The following is a 25,849-nucleotide window of genomic DNA, read 5'->3' on the forward strand; positions in this document are numbered from 1 at the left end:
CACTTCAGGCTCAAGAGGTACAGGGTTTACTTAACAGCAAAATGAGAGAGATTGGACACAAGATTCAGTTCCTTGCAATGTGTAGGTCCTCCACCACCAGTGGATTCCTTCTGCAACCGAGCATCTCCCTTTCTGCTGCACTGGAAGGACTCTGCCCCTCCTGCCATGGGGTCTGAAATACAGAAAGCTGGGGGAGTGCCTAAGGGCCACTGACATGCACTTAAGCAAAACAAAGGAGAACACATTAAGTCTGAAATACCGGATTAAACCCAACACAGACTGTGAGGGTTCCTTATCTCCCAGTTAGAAATACTTTAAACCAAAACCCATTCTTCTGTAGCCCAAGAGGGGGTACAACATACTAGCACAACTGTCTTTCCCAACAGATGTGGACCAAACTTAAAAATCACAATTTTTTCAAACTTATTGGAGACATAAGACTGTAGAACCACCAAATGGCCCAAGGACAAAAGAGACTGTACTTGAAGGGAGAAAGGAAAAGTGAGCATATGCTTACCTGGGGGGTAAACATACCTGATGTGGCTAAGAGTTTACCAGAAGAGGTAACATTTGAAGAATGTCAAGTGTATTACAGGACAGTCTCTTTCTATATGAAACCCATTGGGTGCTCACAGAAAGGAATAGAAAAAGCTCTAAGAAGTATCTCTGACTGTGACCAGGGTTAGAGAAATAACAACTGTGCATAGAGAGCAACAAAACGCTTGACTGAAATCTATTCCTTTAGTCTCCACTATGAAATAAGAGTCTTTCAGGGATGGGGGAGGGAGAAAATAAGTATTTCTGCCTTTAGGGTATTGATGAAAACTCACCAAAACATAAGAAAACACCAGACAAACCTAAACTGAAGGACATTCTACAAAATAACTGACTGATAATCTTTAAGTGTCAAGGTAATGTCAGACAAGGAAAGACTGAAGAACTGTCACAGATACCAGGAGACTAAGAAGACAGTTAAATGCAATGTGGAATCCTGTGTTGGATCCAGGAAAAGAAAAAGGATATTAGTGGAACAACTGCTGAAATCTAAATAACTTCTGGACTTTAGTTAACAATATTGTACAAAGAACAAAGTCTTAGTTTTGATGAATGTTCTATGATTATGTCATTATAAGGGGAAGCTGAGTAAAGGGTATTTGGGAACTCAGTGTATAACTGTTAAGCAGTGGTATGATTCATATATATTGTGAGGTTGGTTGAAAAAAGTTTGTATATGTGAGCATGTTTATCTGTGTGTTTGTGATTATTGCTTTTGAAATCATGTAAGGATTGAGTTAATTCACTTAAGGACTATAATTTGTATTCATTCAAATAATTTTTAATTGCTAAAAGAATAACAGAAAATCTTGTCAAAGTTTCTTTGTATTTTTATTTATAATACAATTATGAGCTTCAGATTGAATGAGGATATCCCTAAATCATAGAAGAGAATAAAGGGATAGAAAACTTACAAATTTTACATGTAGCATTAGTACATATGTACTAATAGTACACAAAATACTGATGCACAGTAGTGTTAGGAGAAACACTGACTGAAACCGCCTTCCCTGGCCAGGCAAGATAGTAGTCACTTGCATGAGTTATCTTAATAACAGGAGGTCCTGGTAAGGAACATGGAACTAACAAGCTACCACCAACCGGAAGAATTTGGGAAAGGTCAAAAGGAGAGAGGAGATGTCAGTCCATATGTCCTGACAACCTCCCAGAATCCTCCTCGTTGGAATCCATCTTAGCCGAGTGATGCACGCGCCCTGAGGAAGGTTCCTGAGTCAGAATGATTGTCCAGAGACAACCCGGAAACTAACCCCATTACCATAAAACCCGAGACTGCGAGCCACATGGCAGAGCAATCTTCCTGGGTTCCCTTACCCTGCTGCTCTCCGCCCCGGCGCCCCTTCCCAATAAAGTCTCTTGCTTTGCCAGCATGTGTGTCCCCTCAGACAATTCATTTCCACGTGTTAGACAAGAGCCCACTCTCAGGCCCTGGAAGGGGTCCACCTTCCTGCAACAGTGGTACATATGGAGTTATTATTAGCTCTGTATCTTGAGAATGATTGGTGCAGAATGAAACAGTGTTGATCCAGGGTAGGCATTGGTATTAGAGTTTCAAAAGGAGCTTACAGAAAATTAAACAAAGTATGCAGCCCAAAATCATAAACATAACAGTACTGTGAACTCTCTGTTAAATTTGTTTGACTATTTGACATGTTATGTTAATATCTATATTAACAAATCTCATGTAAGAGCCAAACAAGTAATAAACTCCAACAAAAACAAGTGAACAAAAAAACCAACTTCTTGTGTTTTCAACAAGAATCCTGACTTTATTTTAATTAACTCTGTACAAGTCACACAATCCTTAGCTATGGGTTTTGCTGACATTGTCACCTTGTTATTTTGAAGCATCTCTACAAATGTTAATTTGATTTTATTAGTCGCATTTCATAATGAACTTAGACATGTAAGCCCAGGCATGTGATGCTTAATTCACACTTTACTCATTTGATAACATTTGGCTTTCAGCCTTATGACTAATAACCCACCATATGTAAATAAATGTCACACAATTCACAGTTTGTTCTGTCTCATTGCTTAATTATCTAAATACAGTGAAATGGGACAATGTGTTGAAATCTACAATATATGAACTTACTACAAAACATTTTAATGATCTTGTTCTCTATGAACTGGTGTTCACTGATACTTTGAAAGGCCAGGGATGAAATACTTTTGGTATTAAGTTTCAAAGAAGCAAATTGAATATGAAATGTTTCATATAGGAAAACTGGATATGATCAAAATCTTGGATTTAGTCACAGGATGGCCTCATAAAAAGTTGGAATCCTATTTCTGGGAATAGAACTCAGAGGTTTGTCTTTATGGATAAGTTCAGTGAATCCTAGTGTGATTAGGTACCAACAGTAACATTTACAGGGAACTTTAGATGTGCCGGGCATGGGATATCTTTTTTTTTTTTCTTCCCTCAGAGCTACATTAAAAGGTAAATACTTTTATCATCCTTGTATTAGAGAAAATAAACTGGGACACATAGACAGGGTCTTAAGATGTTGAATGGCAGATCCAGGATGTGTTCAAACAGTGACTAAATATCTCCTTCTGAGCTGCTCTGCTGCATTGTCTCTGCCCAAGTGAAATGAGCAATGAAGCCAGGGCCTACAGTGGGGGTGGGCCTTTCTGCAAAATCATAGATTATGTTGCTTTTGTAATCATGCTGAGAAAGTTCTTCCTCACATGAAGGATAGAAGTATTTTATTTTATTCTTACACATTTTAGTTGTTGGTTTTTTAATTGAAAATTTTATCAAATTGAATTCATTTTGGTTTAAAATGAGAAAGAATATGCATTTTTCATCAAATGCTAAAATCATTTATAAACAATTAAATTCCCCAAGGAAGGTTTTGAAAAAACCAAGACAAATATGGAAGATTACATGAATTCAGACAGTAATAAGTTCTTTAGTTCAAATTTTATAAAGTATTCCAAAAAGCTGCATTTTACAAACTAATGCAAAAAATCTTGTTCATGGATAAACTTGTTTAACTGCCTCAGTAGTTTTAGAAGAAGTCAGTAAGTAATAATTTCAAGAGCCTTTTACCATTATTCTAAAACAATTGTTCTGGTCATCACAGTTGGCAAAGTTATCCTCTACATCCAGAAATTTAGAGTTTAAATTTGACTGTGTTTTTGACATTAAATCCTTTTATAAACATATGAGCATTCTAATGAAAAATATCACATTGCATGTATGAGAAAAGTGTTCATTTATAGAAATAATAACATTTAAATAAACTATACCTTATTCATTTTAATGTGTGTGATATTGTGAAAGAATGTTTTACAGAAAAGAGACACTCTCAAAATCAGTGAAGTTAGTAAGGGATGGATAAAGTTAATCTAGTTCACTTTCCCTGGAGGCTTTAATTTTAATAATCTGGGGTGGACTCTGATCCTAGGTGCTCCTAACATGCTTTAAAGTGGATAACATTTTTTTTTAATTAATTAATTTATTTATTTATGGCTGTGTTGGGTCTTCGTTTCTGTGCGAGGGCTTTCTCTAGTTGTGGCAAGCGGGGGCCACTCTTCATCGCGGTGCGCGGGCCTCTCACTATCGCGGCCTCTCCTGTTGCGGAGCACAGGCTCCACACGCGCAGGCTCAGTGATTGTGGCTCACAGGCCTAGTTGCTCTGCAGCATGTGCGATCTTCCCAGACCAGGGCTCGAACCCGTGTCCCCTGCATTGGCAGGCAGATTCTCAATAAAGTGGATAACATTTTTAAAAAGAATTCCCCTTTTTAATATGCAGTTGTAAACTGATAGTAATTATTGAGATGTCATATATATAATACTAAAATGCAGAACACCGAATGATGTCCACACACTTTGAAATGATTTAGCAGCTGTGTGCTGCACCACGTTTTAATATCATTGCCTCCCGTAAGGTCACTAATTCAAGCTGAGAGTAATCTCAGATGTCCTCAGAGATATTATTTTCAGAAAGGTACTCTTTAAATATTTTTATAAAATACACTTCTTTTCATTACACAGAATTTCAAGAACTGGAGTTGACATTCACTGGAGACAGTTGCTACATAGGAATTAAAAATATTTTAGTTGAAGTCATGATCCATCTCACTGAAGCAGAATTTTGCTGAACATTGGGCTTGGTTATTTAGATAAGTGGGGGGTACTGGCTGAAACTGAAATACTGATGATAAAATAGTCTTGTTATTTAGTCACTGAGTACAGTTATTAAGCTGTCTTCAGAATAAAAGCCAGACTATAATAATTTTAAAAGATCACTGGAATCAACATGTTTCTAAAGAGAATGTGAATCTAGGAAATAAAATACTATGTAACTCAAATTCCTTTCAGCCCTCTATGGCATTAGTAAATTATTTTTTCTTTCAGTCATCCATAATGGTGGCCTGTTAAAATAGTATACTTCTGTTTTAATGTTCACCATAGTTCATACTATCATTAAGGTAAGAAAACAATAAAAACATGATAAAAGTGAGACTGGTTTAGGAATATTCTAAACAAATTATGCAACAGATCAGAAAATTGAAGATTGCTAGGTAGGCATCTAATGTTATTACCAAATGCTGATCCTTATTTGGATTTTTCAGTACTTGGTTGTGATTAACTAAGACAAAAGTCAGACCAAAAAATTGTGGTGATTAAAGTTATTTATGAATTTAATGTTATGATCACTAATATACAAACCACTCTCTTCTTGTTTATGGAATAATTTTGTATATTTGGGGAATGTACAATTTCTAGAAAAGAATATCATAAGATTATATGTTGCTATGTTAGTAGCTGTCACTTTAATTTTGTGGTTGTTTTAATAATTTCCTTTTCTGTTATAAATAAGTCAATTTACAAACCAATCCTACATAACACAAAAATAATTTCAATTATGATATTCACCAGAAAGTCAGAATAAAAGATATAAGGAAAAAAATAATGCTTTATGTCTATGTGGAATTACTCAAAATTCATGAGTCTCAATATGTAAAATAGAATAAGTAAAATTTTATAGTAACAATTGTTATTTCAGTTCTAATTGACAAGTATTGCATATAATGGCAGAATATAACTCTTATCCTTGAGAAAAAAGATATTATTCCTTCCAATGGAATCACTTGAAAAATATTTATCAAGAAAATACTGAACACATCTTACACTTCAAAATTAAGATGTGCTTATTTGACATAAGTTTGAAAATTCATTTAAAATCAAAATAGTATCATAAAAAATTAAAATATAATGAATAATTTCTAAAGATGAACATTTTTAAATGTTACTGATGGTATTTGAGGACACTCTACAAGTAAAGTTCAAATGAGATTATTAACTTAATACCACAATGTGAAAACACACTAAACTCCCCTTTGACTACCTTATTTAATTACTTTTACTTCCATAGATTTTTATTAGATTGCATATATAATTAAGAAAATGGACAATGAAATATGTTTTTACTATAATTTAGAAAGTTTAAAAAATATGACAATCTTTAATCTATATTTAAGCTGTATTACAAACTATATTACACAAATCAAATTACACCTGTTCCTAAATATAGTTTACTGTCCAAGGCTGGAACTTACAGAACAGCATAATGGTTAAAGTTTGATCTGTAAAATCCTGAGTTTATCACTTATTAGATGTTACTTGATGTTTCTACTCACCAACTATTTTGATGTTTAAAACATCTAAATAGATACTTCTACTCATCTATTAAGCATCATAATAAGCTACCTACCTTACAAAGCATTGTGCAGAATATTGAAATATAAGTGCCTAATTGTAATATTACATGTTAGGTGGCCTCTGAGCAGAGACAAAGAGACTAAAGTTGACAGTGATGATGTTGGTGGTATTGAGGGAAACCCACATAAAAGCTATGAGCTCAAGTTTGAGGAATGGGCTGATAAATCCAATGGATAATGAGTATGAAGGGGTGTGTAAAAATGTGTGTGTGTGTGTGAACTAGATTTTTTCTGTATATAAACATGCATAACTCCTCTCTGAAAGAGGCAATAATTAATGGCCAAGAAATGCTATTCAACTCTTGATTGTATTTTACCTTCAGCTTTAACAATCTCAGCTAATCTTTCTTTGAATTAGGTCCCTTTTTCCTAAACTACACATAATTCATGCACCTACTTCTTAAACATTAATTTAGAAATTAATATAGACAGTTATTTGCAGAAGAAAAGTTATGGTTGGTTGATAAAATCATATATATTTCAATGTAATTCAACAGACTAATCTGTGTGCCAAAATAAGTAGCATTAAATTACTTGAATATAATTATAATAAAGAAATATGATGTCTAGATTGAGAAAGATGACAGTCTTTCAGAACTGGATGTCCCACTACCTGCTGATCTCATACCTGTTACTGAGAACTGCCTCAACTATATCCCTCTGCCCATGTGAGCCTGTACCTCCCTCCACCCCAATAGGTTTATTGGATGAGATTTGGAAGCCAAAAATCAGATTCTCTCTCCTGGGAGTCTGGAATTGGAACATTAGAAAACCAACTGATTTATCTAGAAGAAGGCAAAGCAGTAAGGTCATGCAGACTCAGGTGCTGAAGTGCCATTTGAAAACACATGATGAATAACTAGTCAAAAGAAAGAATTAAGTAGAAGAAAAGACTGAAAAGAGCTGACGACCTGAAGCAGGATAAGAATAAAAACATAAAAAGAAAACAAAAGAAACAAAAGGACCAGGAAGCCCAAAATTAATGAGATTGCAGTACCTGTATTTCTAGCTCTGGTGCCCACAAGATTTTGATATCCATTCTATCCCCTTAGTGGTGATTGATTATTAGTTTACCTGTTGTCTTGAAATATATCCCTGTTTACTTGGGCTACTTGAGGGCATTTTTATTCTTTGTCAATATATTATATCTGAGTAAAATTCTTTTTTAAAATTGTTCTATTTTGTACTGATGGAGCTACTCAACCATTTCTTGACAACACATATTAACAATCCTATAGAAAAAGAAAGATATTCAAAGAAAAGAGAGGATTGATTGAACAGAATCACATCTATTTTTTTATGGTACATGGTATTTAGTCAGCCATTCTAGATTCTGAGGGTCCATGGACAACTCTCTGCAAACAATTACAAGATTACCATTGAAACTGAGCAGGTCCCTATGGGGCTCACAGGCGCAAAAGCCTTTCTGTGTCCCCTTCCCTGAATTCCAAAGGGCAGGTTCAAACGCAGAAAGGGAGGGGATGCGGAGACAAGGGAGAAGCAGTCAAGAAACAATAGTATAGCTTTGGGGGCAGGGTCCTGGTTCCCCCTCAAGGGATATACATAACATTATTTTTGAGCTCTTCTGGAGAACCAAAACCCCACCAAATGGAAGACCTGATGAAGCCCTCTTCATTCTAGATAAGGTCACAGTTCACACATCATCACTTGATGTCAGAAGACCTCTGGATTGAAGGAATGCAGGCCCTGCATGCACCCTGATCTTTATCAGCAACCCTGCCCCTGGAGTATAGGACTCCTCACATCTTTCCCCATCCCTGGATTGGGACACACAGTTTTGAGGGCATTAGCGTACTGTGGCCCATTTTGCCTGGCAAAGCAATAAAGTTACCCATTTCTACTTTACCCAAAACTCTGTCTCTGAGATTTAATTTGGTGTTGGGGTACAAAGGCTGGATTCGGCTTCATCATATGAACGAGGAAAATCAAGAAATACATATAATTGCTATTGTTTGGAATTGAAACTAAGCAGGACCCTGTGGGGCTGCCCCTGGCACCAGACTTTCCCTGTCCCCCATTTCTTGTTGTAGGAAAAAAGTTTCACCTCCTAGATCTTCCCTCAGTTCCAAAGGGCAGATTCCGTTATTAGTTAGAGTGAGAGAATGCAGAAACAAAGGAAAGGCAGTCAAGAAATACTAGTACAGGGATGGGTCAGGGTCCTAGTTCCTCCCCAAGGGTTATATATAGCAATCTGATATACATCTCTGAGTTCTTCTGCAGGAACTAAGGCTCCCACCCAGGTGGAGGATGGTAACTTCAGGCTGAGCATAGGATATGGACCCCAGATGGTTGGAACCAGGAGGCTGATGATTGAGATTCCTGGACCACCACCCTGTACCTCACCACCAACAGACACACCCTGCAGACGTCTCCCCAAATTCTGCCTATAAAAACTCTTCCCCCAAAACCATCGAGGAATTCGGATGTTTTGAGCATGAACCACCCTGTTCTTGCTTTGCCTTGCAATAAACCTTCTTTGCTCCAAGCTACAACACTTCAGTTTGTTTGGCCTCACTGTGCCTCAGGCACAGGAAGTTGGGTTCAACAACAGAATCATCTCAGATATAAATTTAGGGTCAACATAAGGTGAAAATTTAAACAGAACAAAAGAAAGAAGGAATAAACTGCCTTGGAGGATGATGTGATTCCTCTTAGTAGCAATCTTTGAGAACAGTCTGGAAAAGCACTCAGAAGTGGATTTGGAGCTTAATAAAAGAAGAGCTGAGTGACTGAGTTTATTTCCAACTCTTAGATATTATCATCCAATTATTTCTCTTTAGTTATCAATCATATAATTTCTTTTATAACTCAATTTTCTACAAAACATTTACAATTATAGTACCACATAATCACATAATAGTGATATTTTATAAAACATATTAAAATATCCAAGGGCATAAAATATTTAAATTTTTATTTACATATTACATAAGGAAGACTGGTAGCACAGTTCAATGAATAAGTAATGTAAACACACACAAACACATATTTCTCTCAGACACATCTGTGTATGACACATACACTGCACCTGCACACTGCATAAAACACACATTTCAGGGGCAACATACCTAAATAATAAAAATATTTTCAATTATGAATTTGGAGTACACTGTCTTTTAGAATGGAAGCTTATTTTAAAACTTACTGAATTGTACTAGGAGATTCTAAATTAAAAGTCTACTTAAGTTTAATTTGGTAGAAAAAGTAAAACAAAAAATAAAGTTTGCCTGAAATATGTAATTACAATTTTTTCTATTTGTATTAAATTGTCTTTCTAAACTAGATTAACTTGTAAGTCCAATCTTTACCATGGCATTGTTAATAAGTTTGATTTTCGACCTGGCATCCATTGGAACTTTTTTTATATATATAATTAAATATCTTTAGACATTTTAGTTCAACTTGGAGCTATAATAACTCATTTTGAAGCTGAAATACTTATGAAGTTTGCCAGTTCTCTTTTCTGATCTGCTGACCCAAAGTCAAATGTTGAATATCGTTCATGGGACTGTTTGTTTAAATGGCAAACAAATAATCTTTAAAATGTTCTCCTCCACTGTGGCCTCCATCTTCTATTTCCAGATCTAAAGAACTCTATTTTTTAATCTAAATTCACATTGGAGGATTAAACTCAGAAGTAAACATATCACACCCTGCAAATAATCCCCTCAAAAGTGCACAGATGTGTTTCGAGAAGAAAATTCTGGAAAAATTTGAGGAGACTTCAAGGATTTTTGAGTTTAGCAACAGGCTTTAAATTGTTCCTTTGGCAGAATATGCATTTATAATCTCTTCCAGGTGCACGAGGTTAAGTTATGACTTTGTCTGCTTCTAAATCAAGTTAGGGCCCTTAACATTTTCTTCCCTACTCATAAAAGAGGTTTCAGGTACAGTATAAACAAATTCCTCTCTGCCATGAACTGTCCCCATCCCTGTTTCTATATATACTTTTATTCATTCTGGAAATTCAATAACTTTTTCCAAACATCACTTTCTATCCTTTCATGCAAATTCAAATGAGCATTCTTTGGTTTTTATTCACTTGTTTCATAGCAGTTTTGCACTTCTTGTTCTAACAATTTTGCTTTGGCCCTCTTGATGGGGTTTGGTTAGTGTTTAATGTAAGGAAAACTTGATTTCATTATCTGGGATCTAAAGGGCACCTCCATCTCTCTAACAAAGCAAACCAGATTGCCTGGAAAATACAAGCTTTGAATTCAGCATTTTCTCAGATTAGTTCAGGTTGGTTATCATGAGAGGTAAATCAGCAGTTAGTGATTCTGCAAATGGATGTGTTTATAAATGATTCAATATTGTTATGGTAAATCAACAGATAATGAAGTCAAATATAGAAGAATGTTGTTATTCTTGGTATTAAGGATCACCATGATGGAAAAAACAATAACTCAATTCTAAATATACTTGTAATTTTGAAAGTTCTGAATAAAAATTGTAAATCCATATGAAAGTAATGTTATAATTTGAAGTACAAATAATGTTTTTGTTTAAACACATTTAAAAAACCCAAATTAGGGAATGATTTAAATTACTTTAGGTCAGATAATTAGGCAGACAGATCTGATAAATGTTTATATCCTAGGGCTACTCAAAGACTCATGGACAAGAACTATCTCAAACTGTTAATTACATGTCTGAAGAAGATAGATACAGATTAAAATTTCCTAGTATTTTGACTTATTAATTGTATGTTTGTTGAATCTAAGAATAAAAAATATTGGGCTTGTAAAAAGTTTTTTTAAATGCAGTATTGACTGAGAAATGATTTCATAATGCCTTAAGAAACAAAGTGAATAATTATATAACTGCCACATCAATCTCTCAATTAAATATTTCACATTAATTTTTTTATAAAACCCTTTTATTACCTTGTATAATAATAGCAGTGTTAATCTACAAAAAATTGAATAATAGCAAACTACTGGATTATATCTTTGAAAATGCAGGAAATCAAGTGTAATTAGATGTATATAAAATTTTATACATTTTGGCTTATATTAAGAGTTGTTAAATCCAAACCACTTACACAAATATACTACCAGAATAGAAAACACATTCCTGGCAATGCAGATATTATTTCATAAAATTATTTTGAAACACCAAACTTGAATTTGAACTATGCACAAACTATAAGGTGGAAATTTTACTTAGAACATTTATAGAAGAAAACATTTGAATATATATATAGTTGTTATCAATAAAGTAACATAAACTAAATGTAAATTGATTTGAGGCTATCTCAACAATAAATAATGATACCAAGTAGAACCCTGTGGGGCTCCTGTGCATAAAAACCTCTCTGTGTCCTCCATTTCTTGATTACAGGAAATAGGCTTCATTCAGCCTTCATGACCTTCCCTGAGTTCCAAGGAGCAGGTTCAAACAGTTGCTAATTAGGGAAGGGAGGGGATGTGGAGACAAGGGAGGAGCAATCAAGAAACAATAGTGCAGCCTTGGGGCAGGGTCCTGGTTCCCCATCAAGGGATACATATAACAATATCTTTGAGTTGTTTTGTAGATACTGAAACCCCCACCAGTGGGAGAAATTAAAAGTTTCTGCCCACATGCATGTAGACCCCAGCCAGACCTACTGGAACCAGAAGGTTGATGATGCTGACTCCCACTGACCTCACTGCCAACCAATCAGAAAAATGTCCACAAGATGATCATGCCCTCTTTGAACCGTTACTATAAAACTTCTCACTACCCCCACCAGGTTGGGACACACAGTTCTGAGGGCATTAGCCCGCTGTGGCCCCCTTTGCCTGGCAAAGCAGTAAAGCTATTCTTTCCTACTTCACTCAAAACTCCGAGAATTAATTCGGTGTCAGAGTACAGAGGCCGGTTTCAGCTTCAGTAACACTGTAACGTAGCTAATGTGAAATTCCACAGGCATGTCTGTTTTCCAAAAGCAATGCGAGAATGTAACATAAAGACTCATAACATTATGATTTCATTCAAACTTATTCATCTAGTAGCATTTACTGAGAAAAATAATAAATGGAAATATTAGTGTATTATTTTGAAATATGAATATTACTTGGAAATATGCTTTTGATCTCAACTCAATGTCAAAAAAACCCCTCATTTCAGAAAAATAAAATATCCAGTCTAATACAATATTAAGAATTTAATTTTATTAAATGCACTTACTGAAATATCAATATACCTTCATCTAATATATATACATACACATAATCTTTGTCATTTTCAGATATATAAGATTTATCATAAAGGAAAGGAAATAGTAAAATTATATAAATCCATGGTCAAATATCTAATATTGAATCATTACATTACCAACTGGTGACAGTTGAGTGCATGACAAAATATTTATCAATATGATTCTTTTCCATGACCTGAATTCCTTCTAAGTTCAGGGAGGTTCTAGAATCATGAATCATATTGGCAGAGAGAGACAGAGATAGAAAATGAGAGAGGAAGAGATAGAGAGAAAGACAGATAGAGAAAGTGAGAGAGAGAAAACACTAACACCTTCTGATTATTTTTTATTTCTGTCCTATGATCAGTATTTCTCTAGTACTTTATTGTAAATTATTAACCCTTATGCTCAAACTGCATTAATTTGTTGACTGTAAAATACAGTGTTTATCAAGGAAAAAAAACATAAGCAAAGCAGTCATCAATATTAAAAATATGCATATGTATAACTGAATCATTTTGCTGTACACCTGAAATTAACACATTGTAAATCAACTATACTCCAATATAATATAAAATTTTTTAATAAAAATAAAAAATATGCACTTTAAATACATAAGATATACTGTAAGTATAAAAACATAGTTTGAAAATACAGTGATGGAAAAAGATATACTGTACAAACAATAAGGTTAAGGGGACTGGAGTGGCTATATTAACATCATATAAGTAAACTTTAAGACAGAGAATATTACCAGAGATAAATGGAATATTTCATAATGATGAAAAGGTCAATTTGTCAGGAAGGCTAGCAGTCATAAACATGTATTCACCTGGAAAATCTGTAGTTGGAAGATTTTCCAACTACATGAGTCACAAATTAAAAGTATTTAAAGGGAAATGGGAAAATTCACAATCACAGTTATAGATTTTGACACTCATCTCTCCCAGCAAGAAAAAAAGATGGGGGAGTAAAAATATAAAAGATATGAACAACTCTCAACCACTTTGATCTAATTTACATTTATAGGACACTACACCCAATAGTTGTAGAATCACACTTTGCAAGTGTGCCCTTTGTTCATTCACCAAGATAGACTTTACCCTGGGCCATAAAACAAATGTCAAAAGTTCAAAATATTCTTTTACCATCAGGAATTAAATTAGGAAACAAAATATGTAAGATGTTTAGAAAAATCCCAAACATTTGGAAATTAACCTATTTCTAAATAAGTCACAAACAAAATTGAGAAAAAAAATTAGACAATATTTGAAAAAAATAATGAAAACATATCATGTACATAAGGGAAGACAAATCTTGTATTTGCCTTGGATATTATGTGTGTTCTATAATACTATATTCTTATTAGTTTAACAGCCAGAGCCTCAAACTTTCATTCTTTACTTTCCTGTGTATAGAAATAGACAAATCTTTAAAAAACATAATTGAATTCTTTGTTCTTTTTTCTAGTGGAATTTAAGGGAGATACTGAAACAAGTTAAGTTAGACCCTCTTGTCATGATGTAAGGAATCCAGTCTTTGAGTCAGAATCATCTTTGCAGTAATGAACAACCCCAAAATCTCAGTGGCTTACAGCAACAAACATTACTTACTTGCATGGCAGTTGCTACAGGTTGGCTACTCTGTTCCACAGCTCTTCTTATTCTGGGGTCCCAGAGTCAAAGAGAAGCTCCTTTTGGGGACATGCAACTCTTGTGGCCGAAGGAAAACATCAGAACCTGCCAAAAATACACAATGCCTCTTAAAGAATCTGCTTGGGGTTTGCAAGCTATTACTATTAACCATTTAACTCTTTGTCCTTTATTCCATCATGGGAGGATCTCCTATTTGAGTCTCAGTGGAAGAAGTGTTTTAACAGGTTAAAGTTAAGATGATATTTGAATATTCACTGCAGATGGCAAATATTTATTTTCAATATGGGGTCATTCATCAAGATCCTTCACATATCAAAGCTTCTGTGTGACAACTTTGCTAAAATACAGTAAAATAACAGCAGTTAAACATGTAAGACTATGTTTTGCACATTCAACAGAAGAATGTAATTACTTGTGAACATTTTGCCAGTTCTACTTCCATTTCTGGGAAACTGGTGATAGGCGTTTCTATGATAACAAATAAGCTAGAAATCAGTCCTACAGTTATCAAAACTTGAAAGCAAGCTTTATAATAAGTTGATGCTGCAACAATCCGCTTTTAATGTATAATTTTGGTTTAGGAAAAATACAAGGACAAAACAAACTGTGTAAACAAATATCTGTGCATTACGGAAATGGCTTCCAAACTAAACCATTGCCAGATAATCAGTGCCCTTTTCCTGTCTTCCAATGGGTGTAATCAATCTGAAGTCCTAATCTCTCTGTGGATGTAGTAGTCTTCTCTTTAGATTAACCACTTCTTATCTTGATCTCAGTCTTTCATTACTGTTCTGGAACTACTGACAAGGTAAATGCTGAATTATTCTTTAAAAACAAAACAAAACAAATAAAGCACACAGCCTTCAGACTGCAGCCACTCCCGTAGGGAGTAAGATTAGAAGGAAGCAGATTAGACAGGAGGTACCATAACAACAGGTTGAAAAGAAAGTAGAGGAAAAGTAATCCATGCAACTAGGCCAGGGTTATTGGGGAGTACAGGGAGAAGGAGAGTGGATTAGGGCACAAAGGAAGAACATATCCAGAGTGGCCCTTGGAGTGGAGGGAGTCTGCACTGACTAGGCTACCAGGCCCCAGGTCTCAGAGCTGCATGGGTCTTGAGCTGATGCCAACAGATCCTCTGTTCCTCTAAAAGTAAATATGCCTATAACCTGTGTTGAGAAGACACATGTGTTCTTCTTACTTCTGACTGGTGTAGGACATCTGTCAACACCTTTTACAGCACACGACATCCTTTTAACCAAGGCCCTGCCCACCTCTGTCCCTAAAACAGATAAGGCCTGTGAACTATGTAGCAAGCACACTCTTACAACTTCCCCACACAAGCATGTCTAACATAGAGATCAGGGTTGTGAGTATCTGGAAGGACTGTGGTCCTGTGACAAGCAATGCCTATCACATGAAAGTGATGCACATGGCAAAAACCCTTCAGTTAGAAATACATGCTAAGTCTCCTTCAGGGTCATTGAGTTTTGAGCCTTTGTGCGACTCAGAGCAGTTTCCACAGTAGAAGAACTTTAATGGATGACTTAAATGAATACATAAAATAATGCATGAAATAATCAATGCAAATTACATTTAAAAAGAAAATGTATGCCTTTGAATATAGGTGTATGTATCTACCTATCAAAAGAAAAATACTTTTTTTTCTGTTTTTCAACTTTCTTTTTTCTTCATCACAGCTCCATATTCTGTTAATTTTCTTATACTGATTGTTTTTCCATTAAGATAACCTCTAATAAAAGAGGAAGTGGGAAAAACCTTAGATTTTTATTATAGATTTTAAAAAGAAGATTGTTAAAATCCATCTTTCTTTGCTTTTTGATTTCTTACATCTGATATTCAAGGACATAAACACTTGTTTGTACCATCCAGTATATTTTTATTTCAGTAATGGTAGTTGAGCCAAGGCAAGGCCCCTAAAGCCTTCTAACACTCTGGGGTAAAATTTTATATAAAATGTATTTCAATTATTACTCTGGATTATTTCCACTATAGTAGTATTTAATGTAAAATATAAATTATTAATATTGATTCAACAGCAAATATATAGCACATATGTATGTGTGGAATGGTGAAAGCTTATATTTACTTTGCCTATAAATACTGTTGACCTATGTCCCTGAAATTTTCTCCTTCGGTGTTCATACACCATTGTCTGCTAAAATATCTTCTGCATTGACTAAAGACTATTTCTTAGTCAATTCTGTTTACTATTCCTCTTCTTCCTGCTCTTTAAACTCTCCGGATACTAGCATTTCCTTTCTATTCTTGTCATCTAAATGTCTCATCTTGGGTAAACTCAGATGAATGGATTTAACAAATACTGTTGTAGATATCCAAATCTACAACTCCAAGTTTCTTCCTAAATTGTGGAAGAATATATCTAATTAACCATTAGATCTCTCCAGTCTTAAAAGCCCATCAACAACCTAAATTCACTTTATGCAAACTGAACTCTCTCCTCACTGAAAACTTAGAATTCGTTCTTCAGTTAATATGATCAGTGATGTGTATTTATGCAAACCAGACGCCTATGCTTCAGCAACAAAACTGTATCATACTAAACCTGTGAGCTATGCAGTGTTTAGGTTCTGTTAACATTCCATGTACTTTCACACTTATGCCATTCTACAATGCTCTTTACTCTGCAAGATCCTACATGCCTTGTTCAACACAGGACCCCCAATGTGGCATAAAATAAATGTCTCTTGTGTTTGTGCCACAGTGTGATGAAAGTCAATTTTTTGGGGGGGGGAGCAGTTCATCATTGATTCATTCCATGGTGTCGCATACAAATTCCTTTATGGTTATTGGAAAATATAAAAATCAGTTTGCTTTAAAATGAAAAAATATTCAAAGGAATCAGCAAAGAGGCATGGAATAAAGAATCACTATCTAATGAAGATATATATTCTTTGCCAAGCTACATAGTAGTTCTTCATTTTTACCTATTAAGGCTGCTCAATTTTTTTGCCTTTTTTCTCTTACAAGAATACACAACGAAGATTAAAAGTGTTTGTTAAAGCATGATGACTATTTACCCTAAACTTAAGTATCTACTATAAGTGACTCTATCAAAAAAGTACTTTCTTACGTGTATTCTGTTATTTTCACATTAAAACATTATTATATATTATTTGATTACAAAGGATATCCATGTCCCATGTAGAAAACTGGAAGTTAGAGAAAGTCACAAATTCGACAATTTATTTATCACATATTATTTCACTCTCCTGAGATAAACATTTCTCCTGAGATAAACTGGGTCTATACCTTTTCAATAATATGAATGCTATTACAAAAGTATCAATAATATAATGTACACACAATTAAGTAATGTCAATACATTTAAAATAAGACAAAGGTGATATGAATAAAAGTGATTTTTTTAATATATTTTACATTACACAAGTTATCAAACAGTACAAAGAAATTTACAGGGATTGGTATAAATAAAAGCACTAAAACTAGTTTTATTTTTTAAGTACAATATTTATATACTGTGCATTTCTTAACTTTTTTTATGTGGAGATATCTTTCTCATCATCCACTGAGCAAGCCAATGGTCCCAGAAAGAGAGAAAACATTTAACAAAGAAAACCAAACAAAACAAAACATCACAAACCAATAAAATTATGTTGGTAACTATAAAGAAATAATATCCAAAACAAACAAAAAATTCATAAATCAAATATTTTCTGGGTTTGTACATCATCACATTGAACATGGTTATGTTCTGAGTGACTGTCTACACCTTGAAAATTGGAAGGAAAGGGTAGCAATGTCTCCAAAAAGGCAAAGACATTTGCAAAGATTTTTTTTTGAAAACTGGAGGAATCTGCACAGATGGGTCCTAGATATGGCCACTGATCCCAGGATCCAAAGACTCGTAGTTGGGTACGACACAGAATTACAGAGTAAATTCAGGATTTAGGGAACCCATAGGATCAGTAATGATCTGGAGTTAGAAGAAATGCTAATGGAGGAGTAGGGTCAAGTTTCTACATGTTTCTACATGTTTCTACACTGTTGAGAATGGAGACAGCAAGAAAGGAGGGAGATCAGGTGCCACAAAGGCAGGATATGAAGGCAGGCTGTTGGTTTTCTAGAAAGTAGGGAGACCTCTAGTGGTCAGAGATGGAACAGAAACCAAGGAGAGAAAAATGTAAAAATCAGGGCAGAGGAGGTAGTATTATAAAAGATTTGATTTGGGAAAGTTAACATGGTTTGAAGAGAGAGCATGGATTTTAGTTTAGCTCCATCTTAGTTTTTATCCTGACACTTGGTAAATTTCCATGATATTCGAATTCCTCATCTGTGACCTACCTTGAAAAAGGTATAGGAAATGTGTAAATAAATAAATTACACAAGATAATTTATTTAGAGTGGTTATCATAGTTTTTAGAAGATTCTAATAATACAATGAACACTTACATCTCTCAATCTTTCTTCTCTCCACCAAGGTCTAAGAACCAACTACAAGTGCACTGGCTCAGAGTTTTGCTTGGAAAAGAAGGATTAGGAAAGAAATGGTTCACTGGAAAACCCAGGGTCAGTAGCTGAGCTACTGAATTCACATTCAGGAAATAATCACTTTGCTCTAAGTAACTGAGTGGTCACCAGGGCCATAGATCTTATTTAGATTCTTTTAAAAATTAGGGCTGACTTAAACCCATAAAATATTATCTTTGGAATATGCAATTACCAAGTCTTCAGGAACAGAGCAGGGCAGAGAACAGCAAAAAAAAAAAAAAAAAAAAAAAAGTAGGATCTGAGGTATATTCATGAGTCTGTTTTAGAAAACTAGAGAAAAAAGGGATAATGCACCTAGTGTCTCCAGCTTCTTTAACTGAGGAGGCTGAGAAATCAAATGACTTTTCCGAGGTATGAAACCTAAGGGTAAAAATGATATCTATTGATTCTTAGTTCAAGTATTCTATGCAACATCCAAAGATAACTCCTTCATTTTACAAGATAATGGAGAAATTCTAAATTTGTATAAAAAATGAAATTATAGATAAAAAGGAAAAACTCAGCTTTTCCTTCCTACATAGGGAAAAACCCAGTTCTTCCCTACTGTGTATTTCTTTCCTGTGGGTCTCCTTTCTACTCACACAGAACACTTCAGGTCACCTGATGTGAAGTTTTTCCCACACAGTTCTCTAAGACACCAGTTGGGTGCCCTTTAATGTAACTCAATTCTAACACTATCTACCTGGAGATTGTGTAAGATCCCACAGGTTAAGGGCTCAGTCCCACAGGACTGTCCTCCAACCCCACTTCAGATGCCAGTTGGAAGTCCAGATTGTAACCTAGGCTTCTGACCTACTGGCTATAGACTGGAGGTTCCAGTCACTCCCTCCTCAGGTTCAATTAATCTGCAAGAGCGGCTCACAGAACTCAGAGAAATATTTTACTTATTTTTACCAGTTTATTATAAAAGGGTATGAACAGTTAAACATCCAAAGGGAAGAGATGAGTAGAGCAAGGTATGTGGGAAGGGGCCTGGGAGTTTCCATGTCCTCCAAGTGTTCACCAACCTGAAGGCACCCCAAACCCATTAGTGTTGGGATTTTTATGAAGGCTTCATTGGGATGGCATTAATTCCATTTCAGCCCTTCTCCCTTCTTAGGAGAATGAGGGGTGGGGCTGAAAATTCCAAGCTTCTAATCATGGCTTAGTCTTTCCAGTGACCAGCCCTCACAGAATAGTGCACACAGAATAGCCTCACTAGAACAAAAGACATTCCTATCAGCCAGGAAATTACAATGATTTCAGAAGCTCTGTGTCAGGAACTGGGGTCAGAGACCAAATATTAGAACAAAAGATGCTCCTATTGCTCTTATCACTTCGGAAATTACAAGGATTTCAGGAGCTCTGTGTCAGGAGCTAGGGGCAGAGACAAATATATATTTTCCATTATCTCACAGCAGACAATATTATTCTATGTCCAGATTCAAAGTTTTCTAATATTTTTGAGAAAAGTTTTTAAGGAAAAATAAACTGCAAATAATAAAAATGGACTTAATACTATTATATAGATGGAAATAATGTTTTCTATAATGTATAAAATCACAATTTTTAAATTCAGTGTGCTAAACAATAAATTTTGATTTTTTGTCTTTCTTTTTGTTGAGGTATAGTTGATATATAACATTTTACTAGTTTCAGAGGTACAATGGAACGATTTGATATTTGTATATACTGCAAAATGGTCACCACAATAAGTATAGTTAACATCTGTCACCTCACATAGTTACACAAATCTTTTTCTTGTGATGAGAACTTTTAAGACCTACTCTCTTAGAAACTTTGAAATATGCAATACAGTGTTAACAGTAGTCATCATGATGAGTATAGAAAACTTGATCTTCTTTAATTATTACGAGACTGAGTAAACAGATTAAGAAGAATTCACAGGAAAGGAAAAACAGGAATATAACTAAATGGAGTATCTTATTATTAGGTATCACCTACCTTATTATCCACTGAATGTTTGTATCCCCTCAAAGTTTTTATGTTGAAGCGCTAAACCCCAGCATGGCTATATTTGAAGATAAGGCCTTTAAGGAAGTAGTTAAGGGTAAATGAGGTCATAAATTGGGGCCCTGATCCAAGCTCACTCATTCTCTCTCCTTCCCTCTCTGCCTTACACGCGCCTCAGTGCTCACTCAGAGGAACGGCCAGGTGAGGACAAAGTGGCTATCTGCAAGCGAGGAAGCGATACCTGACCAGAACCAAACCCTGCTGGACCTTAATCTTGGACTTTCCAGCCTCCAAACGTGGGAGAAATGAATTTATTTAAATCATGTTGTCTATGGTATTTGGGTATGAAGGCCCAACTAAACTAATATATACCCCAAAAATGTTTGCTATATGCAACTAGTATTGTTTCTCACATCCAAAACTAGTTTCTGAACTTTCTTATTTTTAATACCCCAACTTTATTTTACTGCTCCTTCAGTTTGCTCTAATTAACAGTTACATCTCATTTCTAACATTTTTAAATTTATTTATTCATTAATTAATTTATTTTCACTTCAACTGAGATCTCTTCTTCTGCATACAGTGAATTAAAGAATACAAATTTTACATAATCACTTATTTTGGGAAATACATATAATGTATTAACATTTATCAACCTTATCAAAGTGGTTAATTCCCAACTATTTCTCCTTGAATTTACACTCATCTATCTAAATGACTTGTTTATGTTAAGTAAATGATATGAGGAAAAGTTGAACACCAAAATGTGAAATTACAGATATCTGTGCTTTCTCTACCATTAAAGACAATTTTTTAGGGATGTCTATAAAAAAGATGTCTCAGTAATAATTTTTTACAGAAGAATAATAAAATTATTTTAATATCTCTATATGTCACTAGAATATATTTTCTTAAAAAACAATTTCATCATTTTAAATTAGTACAGACTTTTGAAATCACAAAAGCTTTCCAAATCACTCTATGAAATTCCTTCTAAAATAAAGAAGAAAAAAATATTCATGGCTAATTAAATATTTAATTAATTACATAAATTAGTGTTAAGTATAACCTTTTAATTTTAGGAAAATATGATTTGATTGAAATGTATTTTAAATGTTTTGTAGATTTTCAATGACCTATATATGGAAAATATATTTCATAATCACACTATGCATTTATACTTATTTATTCATTTATGAAACATTTGGAGTATTTACTATGGACCAGATATTGTGTGAATACATGAATTACAAAAGTGAAAATGGTGGAATATGGTCCTCACTCAGATATTTTATGTGTAATTAGACATCGAAATCTTCAAGAAGAGAAAATAAATGCTAACAATTTTACATGCCCTACTTTAAGAATAGTTCCCAAAACTTGGTAAGCAATTAATACATATGTATCTGCCAAATAGATAAGCATATTGATCAATAAAATAATACATTGAGTAAAGAAAAAACCTATTATAATCTATAATCTATATTACAAAATACTCTCACAATCTATAATAAACCTGTAAATTTGAAAATAGGTAAGTTATAATCAACATTGAGGTACATAAAGATAAGTACGTGAAGATAAAAGATTAAGAGATCTTATAAAGAACATCATTTTAGACGTTTAAAAGAGAATAAAAGGTAAAAAAATTGCCTCAGTCTGGTCAGATTCACTCAACTGCACATTTTCTCAGTAAGACTGAACACATCAACTTGGAGAGTCAATATACATTGACCGTTTTCTTCCAATTCCTGGGTTTCTCCTTTGTGATTTCTGCTTGGCTTCCAGTCAATTTCTTGGATATGTGAGAACACTCTATTTAATGTGGTAATTTTAAGACAGGACTTTAACCTGGTGACATCCTAGGTCTGATACTATCCAGGGAATCTTTTGCTTTTATATATGTAATATCCATTTCCTCCTTCTTCTAATTATAGTGCTTCTCCAGCTCTTAATGTATGTGGTTCAGGTTAGGTTAGGTTACCTGCAGCCCCTTTAATATAGTGATTAGATTTCTATGTGACCTCCCAAGCCAATAAAATCATACATGGGTTTATGTTGAGTTTGTAGGATAAACGCACACACTTTATACAGAATTGCTTACCTAAAAGAATAGAGATTTGGTGCTGCTTGTCACAATTTTTACTACTGAAAAGAAACAGCCCACTTGAGAATCAGGTCAAAGGTGTGGGAATGGGGATAGAAGAAGCAGAGGTAAGGGATGTTAAGGAATACTGTCCTGATATTATATACTGAGCCCCAGATCCAGCTGTGTTTGGAGTCAGACTTACCCCTGGACTTCCTTATTACATAGGGTAAACAACTTTTTAATTCACTCTCTTTATAAAATCCTAATAAGAATTAGGAACCTATCCCTTTGTTACTCTTGGCTAAAAGCTAATTTGTGTGAACCATATTACACCAAGTTTCCTAATAAATAATACAGAACTATGTACTATGCCCAAATAATTGTTTTCATAGACTGTTCCCAAAGCAAATATTAATACTGTTTTTGAATATGTTTGCTAAAAATTATATAAACTTTAAAATTGGAAATCGAGGAGACAGAAATTTTCAATGCTTATATCTCCATAGGCAGGCAAGTTCACTTCCATTTTTTTCTATCAAAATATGTAGTTATATGTAAAAGTTATGGCACATTGAATGGTGTGAACACAGATCTAGTTATTTCTATTATATATACATGTATGTTACATATAACTCTCTTTAAAATGATTTATTTTGTTTTTGTATAACAGTGATTAGAAAGTGTTGATGCCGCACAATATCATAATTACCACCAACTTTTTCATTACTTTCAATTTGTAAGTGTGATGGTTCTATAATTTTCAGGGTTTGTATCTTATAGTAATAATAAAAACTAACAACCTCCTCTCTTTCTCTGAGCCACTGAAACACACAGACACCCTCGGCTCCAAAAAACCCAGGCCAGTACTAGCGGGAAAAATTGTTAAATCAATTTGGGCTATACGTGTATTCATTTCAAGGACTTTCTGTTCTTTGTGATTCATTTAAAATTTTTTTTTTGATTTTCACAAAATTCCATTACTCAATTCATTTATTTGTTTTACAGTTGTTTTAGGTCAGATTCCCTAGAAGAAAACCTAAGACAAAGATTTGTGTGCAAGTGATTTGCTAAGAAAGTGCGTCTGAGAGCAGCAGTAAGGGGATTAGAGAAGGAGGACTTGGAAGGAAAGGCAGCAGCGCAGTGACAGGAGTAGTGCACTTCCACAGGGGGACTCCGGAATGTAGGTTTTGCCTCAGAGTTTGTTTCACCCTAAACAAAGGAGTCAGGCTCCAGGGGAACTTAACTCCCAATTCTTCTAGCTTCCTGCTGCTAGGGTAGAAAAATGGCAGTCCTCCCCTAGGAGAAATAGTAGGTAAGAAAAATCCCCGGAGGTAAAAGCACAGAAGAGGACCCAGAAATAGTCAAAGAAATCCTGGCAGATATGGGCGGAGCACTGACAGTGTCCCACACAGTGAAATTTTAAATCTCCAACATATTTCTTGTTAAATGTGGTGCATTAAAATGGCTGAACTAGAGTCACAAATCTAATGTACTAACGAAAAGTAATAGTCAATAAGACACACATTGGGCTTCCCTGGTGGTGCAGTGGTTGAGAATCTGCCCGCCAATGCAGAGGACACAGGTTCAAGCCCTGGTCTGGGAAGATCCCACATGCCGTGGAGCAACTGGGCCCATGCGCCACAATTACTGAGCCTGCGCATCTGGAGCCCATGCTCCATAACAAGAGAGGCCGCGACAGTGAGAGGCCCACGCACCGTGATGAAGAGTGGCCCCCGCTCGCTGCAACTAGAGAAAGCCCTCGCACAGAAATGAAGACCCAACACAGCCATAAATAAATAAATAAATAAATAAATAAATAAATAAATAAATAAAAAGACACACATTAACTATTTTAAAATATTCAATTAAATCAAACAAAATTTAATCAACTGGGAAAGCATACTGATATAACATGGACATTTTTCTTGATCTGAATTAATATGCATATACATTTAATCATTTAAATGGCAACAGATTCCAAATAAATATATACATACTATTTTTCTAATAACTAACATCTGGCATTCATGGCTTTTACTTCATCACTTTGTTTTTCATTCCTCCATCTTTTTCTTTCTCTTCTTCCTCACTTTCTCTTATTCCTCATCACTTTCTCTTATTCTCCTGTCTTCCTCCTTCTTCTTTTCCTTGTTCTTCTTCTACTTTTATCTTCCTTTTTTAAAATTTTCTACACTAAATTACCAAACTACTACTATTAGTACGGCTACTACAACCACCCTTAGCACTATCATCAAATAAAATTAATTTGACACTTAATAAAGAGTCATCAGGTATTGCTTAAAAAGAGTGTCACTGTATTTCACTTTTTGTTTTTATTCTTAGAATATAGTTCATAAACAGTGATTACTATCTGTTCCTAAGAAAAATACTAAGAACTATGATGTAATTAATGCTGATGCGGGTATGTACTTATATATCTATGAAACCAAATTTTAGGTTTAAAAGAAAAAAAAGAAGCTTAAGGGAAATGTGGATGAAGTTACTTTAAAAATATATGGGAGACCTTCAAGATGGCGGAAGAGTAAGACATAGAGATCATTTTCCTCCCCACAAACACATCAGAAATACATCTACACGTGGAACAACTCCTACAGAACACCTACTGAACACTGGCAAAAGACCTCACACTTCCGAAAAGGCAAGAAACTCCCCATGTACCTGGGTAGAGCAAAAGAAAAAACAAAAAACAGAGACAAAAGAATAGGGATGGGACCTGCACCAGTGGGAGAGAGCTGTGAAGGAGGGAAAGTTTCCACACACTAGGAAGCCCCTTCACTGGTGGAGATGGGGGGTGGGGGTGGGGGAAGCCTAGGAGCCACGGAAGAGAGTGCAGCAACAGGGGTGCGGAAGGCAAAGCAGAGAGATTCCTGCACAGAGGATCAGTGCTGACCAGCACTCACCAGCCTGAGAGGCTTGTCTGCTCGCCCACCGGGGCAGGTGGGGGCTGGGAGCTGAGGCTCGGGCATCGGAGGTCGGATCCCAGGGAGGGGACTGGGGTTGGCTGCGTGAAAACAGCCTGGAGGGGGCTAGTGCGCCACGGCTAGCCGGGAGGGAGTCCAGGA

The sequence above is a fragment of the Eubalaena glacialis genome, chromosome 6, assembly GCF_028564815.1.
Source record: "Eubalaena glacialis isolate mEubGla1 chromosome 6, mEubGla1.1.hap2.+ XY, whole genome shotgun sequence".
NCBI lineage: Eukaryota > Metazoa > Chordata > Mammalia > Artiodactyla > Balaenidae > Eubalaena > Eubalaena glacialis.